At 37.2% G+C, this 7114-nt stretch overlaps 1 pseudogene; it reads right to left on the bottom strand.

The window, feature by feature from the left end:
* Positions 1-415: 415 nt before the first annotated feature.
* Positions 416-6683, bottom strand: LOC129082161 (elongation factor 1-alpha 1-like; annotated as a pseudogene).
* Between the last annotated feature and the right edge of the window lie 431 nt (positions 6684-7114).

The following is a 7114-nucleotide window of genomic DNA, read 5'->3' as shown; positions in this document are numbered from 1 at the left end:
CCCCCAGCTTTTACTATATAAACAGATTCCTCCTACATAAGCAGGACAAAGTGAAAAAATTCACACCCACCAAAAATAAAATCCCTAACAGAATTATTCATTTCTAAATTATCAGCAGATATAAAGATATAACACCAGAAATAGGTATAGGCTACTCTTAAAAGTCTTTTAATCTAAACATAAAGTTACAGTGTTGACCAAAATAACACACAGGTTTCTCATTAAACTTTGTTTTAATGGGTCTCAAAATTCTGTGACAGATTTTGGTCAAGTAGTTTCCATTAAAAAGTACTGATTTTAAAAACTAATAACTTAAAAACTACCACACACAAAAAAAAAAACAAATAGTCCACAAAACATTCTCCTTTCCTTCTGAAGGTTTTACGATGCATGGTAATCATTAACCAGACCTTTACTATTAAACTTAAGTGGCCAATTGAGATAAACAGTTCTGAGACCGTTCTTCCACCACTGATTAAGACTGGGGTGGGAGGTGTTTGGGATAATATTCATTTATCCTTCTGAGCTTTCTGGGCAGACTTGGTGACTTTGCCAGCTCCAGGTGCCTTCTTGTCTTCTGCTTTGATGACACCAACAGCAACTGTCTATCTCATGTCACAAATGGCAAAGCGGCCCAGGGGGATAGTCAGAGAGGCTTTCAACACACATGGGCTTGCCAGGAACCGTATCAACGATGGGAGCATCACCAGATTTCATAAACTTCGGGACATCTTCCAACTTTTTCCCAGAACGACGATCAATCTTCTTCTTCAGCTCAGCAAATTTGCAAACAATATGAGCTGTGTGACAATCCAGAACAGGTGCATAACCAGCACTGATTTGGCCAGAATGGTTGAGGATAATCACCTGAGCTGTGAAGCCAGCTGCTTCCATTGGTGGGTCATTTTTGCTGTCACCAGCCACATTTCTATGACGAACATTTTTGACAGACACGTTCTTAACATTGAAGCCCACATTGTCCCCAGGAAGAGCTTCACTCAACGTTTCATGGTGCATTTCAACAGATTTGACTTCATTTGTAACATTGACTGGAGCAAAGGTGACCACCATGCCAGGTTTGAGAACACCAGTCTCCACTCAGACCACAGGAACAGTACCAACATCACCAATTTTGTAGACGTCTCTAAGACAGATTATGAATTCTATATCATATATGCTACAATTATTTCCAAGTGTGCAACTTGCATTTTAATTGTATTTATAGTAGTTATTAATGTATAAAAGCTTAAATGTTTTTGTAGTAAATCTACCAGTGGTTTCCTATAGAATATCTGGCTTTGGTGTCATGCTTAGAAAGACCATCTTCTTCTTCTGATTATATAAATATTCACTTATATTTTCTTCTAGCCTATTTGCAGTCTTCGGTTTTAATATATGAGGTCTGACTGGAAAAATTGTTAATATAACAAGAATGGTTTGTGGGACATCGATGTAATCTGGCAGGCAAGGGGAATAGACTGGCATGCGCATGCATAAAAAAATGAAGATTTCACTGTATTAGTCATTGGGGGCACTAGACACTGTTGAGTGAGTTTTGGTACTGTGTGGCCATCACATTCAAAATAATTGAGCAAGTAGAGCAATGAATCTACATTAAATTTTGTGTCTACCTTGAACATTCCTCTACAGAAACTATTTGGATGATCCAGAAGACTTTCAGGGATGATCAATGAGTGCAGCACAAATAAAAGCTTGCCACAAATCCTTCAAAGATGGTCAAAAATTTGTTGAAACTCACCCATGTTCTGGAAGGAAAGAAAGAAAGAAAGAAAGAAAGAAAGAAAGAAAGAAAGAAAGAAAGAAAGAAAGAAAGAAAGAAAGGAAAGAAAGAACTCCTACCTTTTGTGACAATATGGATGGAACTCGAGAATATTATGCTAAGTGAAATAGGCCAGTTGGTGAAAGACAAATACCATATAATCTCAACTATAAGTGGACTCTATTCAACAAAATAAACTAATGAACAAACTACAGGCATGGAAACATGGAGCAGACTGAAAGTGACCAGAGGGGATGGGGAAAGAGGACAATGGTGGAAACAAGGAGAACGGACTAAACAATGAACATGTATGAATGACCCATGGACATGGACAACAGAGTGGGAATTGACTGTGGGAGCAGGGGGTGGTGGTGGGACGGGTGGATGGGGATAAAGGGGTAAAAATTGAGACAACTGTAATGGAATAAACATGATTTGTAAATTAAGAAAAGTATAAAAAATTTTTTAAAAAGAATATTGAATGTGTCCAGGCTACAATCAACAAAGATTAGCAACTGACAATGTGAAAACTGGAAGCTGATGTGGGGATTCCAAACACTACTGTGTCTGAAATTTTGATGCAGGATCTTGGCAGGAAACATGTTGTGGCAAAATTTGTTCTGCAGCTTTTGCTGCCAGAGAAGAAGTAACATCAGGGTGCAGTTGCTAATGATTTGATTCAAAACACTACCAATGAACCAGGTTTTCTCAAGAAGGTCATAACCAGAATTGAATCATGGGTCTCCGTGGCTTTGATCTGGAAACGAAGGCCCAGATATCTCAATGGAAGTCGCCTGTTTTTTTGGGAAGGTGTCGTCCATCATGAATTTGCGTCTTTGGGGCAAACAATTAATATGGAGTACTACCTCAATGTTCTTCATCAGTTAAGAGATGCAATACAATGAAAACAGCCACAGCTATGGGCAACTGGTGATTGGCAGCTTCATCAGGACAACATAACCACTAATGCATCACATCTCATGTAGAGATTTTTGCAAAATATCAAAACACCCAGGTGACTCAGCCTCCCTACAACCCAGATTTGGCACCCTCAGACTTCTGGCTTTTCCCAAAACTAAAATCACCTTTGAAAAGGAAGCAATTTCAGACCATCAATGAGATTCATTAAATTAGGAAGGGGCAGCTGATGGCGATTCCAATCAATGATTTTGCAGTGCCTTAAATAATGGAAGAGATGCTGGGAGAGCTGTGTGAGGTCCTGACACCTACTTTGAAATGGACTGAGGCATCATTGCCCTATGTGCAATGTTTCTTGTACCTTGTATCTTCTTCCATAAATATCTCTATTTTTCACAGTGAGCGGCTGTATACTTTCTGGACAGACTTTGTACATTTAACCTTCAAATTTATTTTGGTGTGATGCAAGGACTTAATGTAATGTTTATTACACTTATCCACCCAGTAGTCCTACTACTATATATTGATAAATCTATTCTCCCCCACCAAACCAACATTGCAAGAAATGTTAAAGGGAATACTTTAAGAAGGAGAAGAAACAGTGAAAGAGAGGAACATAGGTATAATAAAGAAACAATGGCAATAAGTACTTAGCAATATAACCTTAAATTTAAATGCATTAAGTATTCCAATCAAAAGACATAGGGTAGCTGAATAAAGAAGAAAACTTGAACCATATATTTACTGTCTATGAGAGACCCTACAGAAGAAAAGATTCACACAGGCTGAAGGTGAAGGGATGAAAAAAATATTACATGTAAATATAAATGAAAAAAAGCTGGGGTAGCAATACTTATATTTGACAAAATAGATTTCAAAACAAAGGCCAAAATAAGAGACAAAGAAGGTAACTAAATAATACTAAAGGGATTGATCCAACAAGGGGATATACCTTTGTAAACATATGCACCCAAAATAGGAACACCTATAATGAAAACCTTAGTTGACATTAAGGAAGAGATTGACAGCAATATAGTTATAGCAAAAATTTTAACACCCCATTGTAATGAATGGATAGATCATCTAGACAAAAAATGAACAAGGAAAGACCAACCTTAGACAATACACATATTGGATGAATTTAATTGATATTTATAGAATATTCCATCTCAATGCAACAGAATATACATTCTTCTCTAGTACACATGGAATATTCTCAAAGATCGAACATGTTAGGACAAAAACAAGTCTTAACAATTCAAGAATATTGAAATCATTAACAAGCATCTTCTCCAATCACGATGGCATGAAACTAGAAATCAACTGCAATAAAGAAAAAAAAACCCTCAAAAACAGTCAAACACACAGAAGCTAAATAGTATATTATTATACAATGAATGGGTTACCAATAAGATAAGGTAAGAAATAAAAAACTACTTGGAAAAAATTAAAATTAACACAAAACACCCAAAATATATGGCACAGTGACCTAGCAGTCTTGAGAGGGTCACTCATAACATTAAAGGCCTCTCTCAAGAAGATAGAAAAATCTCAAACAACCTAACCCTACACCCAAAAGAACTAAAAACAAACAAACAAACAAAAGCCAGCGTAACTAAAAGGAAGGAAATAATAAAGAACAGAGACAGAGAGGAAATAAATGACATAGAGACTAAACAGATACAAATTATCAATGAAACCTAGAGCAGGTTCTTTTAAAAGATAAACAAGATTCATGAACATTTAATCAGAATCATCAAAAAAAAAAAAAATAGAAAGGACCCAAATAAATAAAATTGGAAATGAAAGAGAAGTGACAGCTGACATTGCAGAAATACAAAGGATTATAAGAAAATACTATTAACAAATATATGCCAACAAATTGGAAAACCTGGGCAAAATAGAGCAATTCCTAGAAACATACAACCTTCCTAAACTGAATCAGAAAGAATCAGAAAACCTGTAGAGACTGATAACAACTAATGAAATTGAAGCAGTAATCAAAAAATTTTCAAAAGTCCTGGAAGAGATGTCTTCACCAAAAATTTTACCAAACATTCAAAGAAGAACTAACACCTATCCTCTTCAAACTATTCCAAAAAGTTAAAAATGAAGAAAGAATTCAAAGCTTTTTTTACAAGGCCAGTATTATCATAATTCCAAAACCATATAAAGGCACATAAATAAAGAAAATTTTAGGCCAATATCCCTGGTGGAAATATATGCTAAAATCCTCAACAAAATATTAGCAAATTGGATCCAGCAATACATTAAGAAGATCATACACCATGATCAATTGGGATTTATTCTGGGAATACAAGGTTAGTACAATATTCACAAGTGAATAAATGTGATACAGCACATAAACAAAATAAAAAATAAAAATCACTTGATCATATAAATAGATGCAGGAAAAGCATTCAATAAAATACAGCACCCATTTATGATAAAAACTCTCAGCAAAGTGCATATAGAGGGATTAAACCTCAACATAATAAAGGCCATAAATGAAAAACTTACAGCTAACATCATACTCAATAGACAAAAGTTAAAATTATCTCCCTTAAGATCAGGAACACGACAGGGATGTCCGGTTTCACCACTCTTTTCAACATAGTACTGAAAGTTTTAGTCACACTGATCAGATAAGAAGAAATAAAAGGCATCCAAATTGGAAAAGAGGAAGTAAAACTGTCATTATTTGAGGATGACATGATATTGTCCGTACAAAACCCTAAAGACTCCACAAAAAAACTACTAGATATAATAAATGAATTTGACAAAATAGCAGGATACTAAATTAATATTCAGAAATCCTTGGAATTTTCATTTTTTAAGATTTTATTTATTTAGTTTTAGAGAGAGGAGAGGAGAGGGAAAGAGAGAAAGAGAAACATCAATGTGTGGTTGCCTCTCACACTCCACCTACTGGGGACCTGACCTACAACCCAGTCATGTGCCTTGCCTGGGAATCAAACCAGTGACCCTTTCATTCACAGTCAAGTGCTCAATCCACTGAGCCACACCAGCCAGGACATCCTTCATATTTTCATATACCCGTAATGAACTATCAGAAAGAGAAAGAAAACAATCCATTTTGCTATTGCAACAACAACAAAAAAATAAAGTACCTAGGTTTAAGTTTAATAAAAGACATAAAAGGCTTGTACTTGGAAAACTAGAGGATATTAAAGAAATAAATGAGGAAGATACTAATAAGTAGAAGCACCATGTCCCTGGCCTGGAAGAATTCACATAATTACAATGTCCATACTACCCAAAGCAATCTATAGATTCAATGCAATTCTTATTAAAATAGCGGACATATTTCATAAATCTAAAACAATTATTCCAAAAATTTATGAAACCAAAAAAGACCCTAAAGAGCCTTAACAAATTCAAGGAGGGCTCAGGCTGGCAGCAGGGTAGAAGGGTATATACCACACCTTCTCCCAGAACCAAATTGGAAATAAAACTAAAAAGAGGACTAGTCACTGTAAATAAACAAAAGACTACCCAAAAAAGAGAGTTCTGACCAAGCATGGGGGAAAAAATCATGACTGATAGGAAGGATTATGTCATTAAAGGGGCTGGCCTGTCCACACTGGTGGTGGGCTCAGGTTGCAGCACAGTTGTGGGAGCTTCCCCTTGAAAGGAGAGAAGCCGGGAACACAAACCAGGCTCCCAAGCACAGAGGGCCAGTGCTGGGATCAGCAGACCACAGCACGCAGTGATGAAAAGGCGCGGGGTTTGTCTCAGCTGGGGAGAGATGAGAGCCATTATTTTTTTTTCCTTAATTCTTAAAAGGGCCAAAGCACAGGTTTTGTGTTTGCAACCACTCAACTTGGGCCCAAGTGAAAGGATGGTGGTGCACACTGGAGTTGCTCTTGGACAGTCTGGAGTGGGAGGCACTGCAGAGAGATGTAGGGGAACAACCGTGGGGTTTTCTCTGTGCTGGGACATACCTGGATTCTACAGCAGCCATATTTCTTGAAGAAAAGCAAGCCCCTCTCATGGAAAAGCAATTGCCTTACCCTGAGGAATACCGTTCCCCCCATCCTGCCCCTGGAATCCTGCTTACCACAATCTGCATCTATGTTTTTGGTCTGGGTTTGTTTGTTGTTGTTTTTTTTTTTTTTTTGGTCTTCTTTTCTCTCTCTCTCTCTCTCTCTTTTTTTAAATTTTCTTCTTTCTTTTCTCCCATCCTGCATCTTAACCCCTGTTGAGGAGAGAGCAACATACACAGACCCAGGGGTTGTCAGAGAGAAGCTAAATGGTGAAGTCATACCATATACTATGCCAGGAAACAGACTGGCAGGGTCTGTTACCCCTCAAGGGAGAGCCATAGAAACACCCTCCCAGTGCCTGGCAAAGCCAGACCCTGGGCTCTGGAGACCCCATCCATTAGCTTACTAG

Source organism: Pteronotus mesoamericanus, unplaced genomic scaffold (genome assembly GCF_021234165.1).
Source record: "Pteronotus mesoamericanus isolate MK-2021 breed Mesoamerican mustached bat unplaced genomic scaffold, CSHL_Meso_final scaffold_12, whole genome shotgun sequence".
Classification (NCBI taxonomy): domain Eukaryota; kingdom Metazoa; phylum Chordata; class Mammalia; order Chiroptera; family Mormoopidae; genus Pteronotus; species Pteronotus mesoamericanus.
This window is presented reverse-complemented; position numbering and strand designations above follow the sequence as displayed.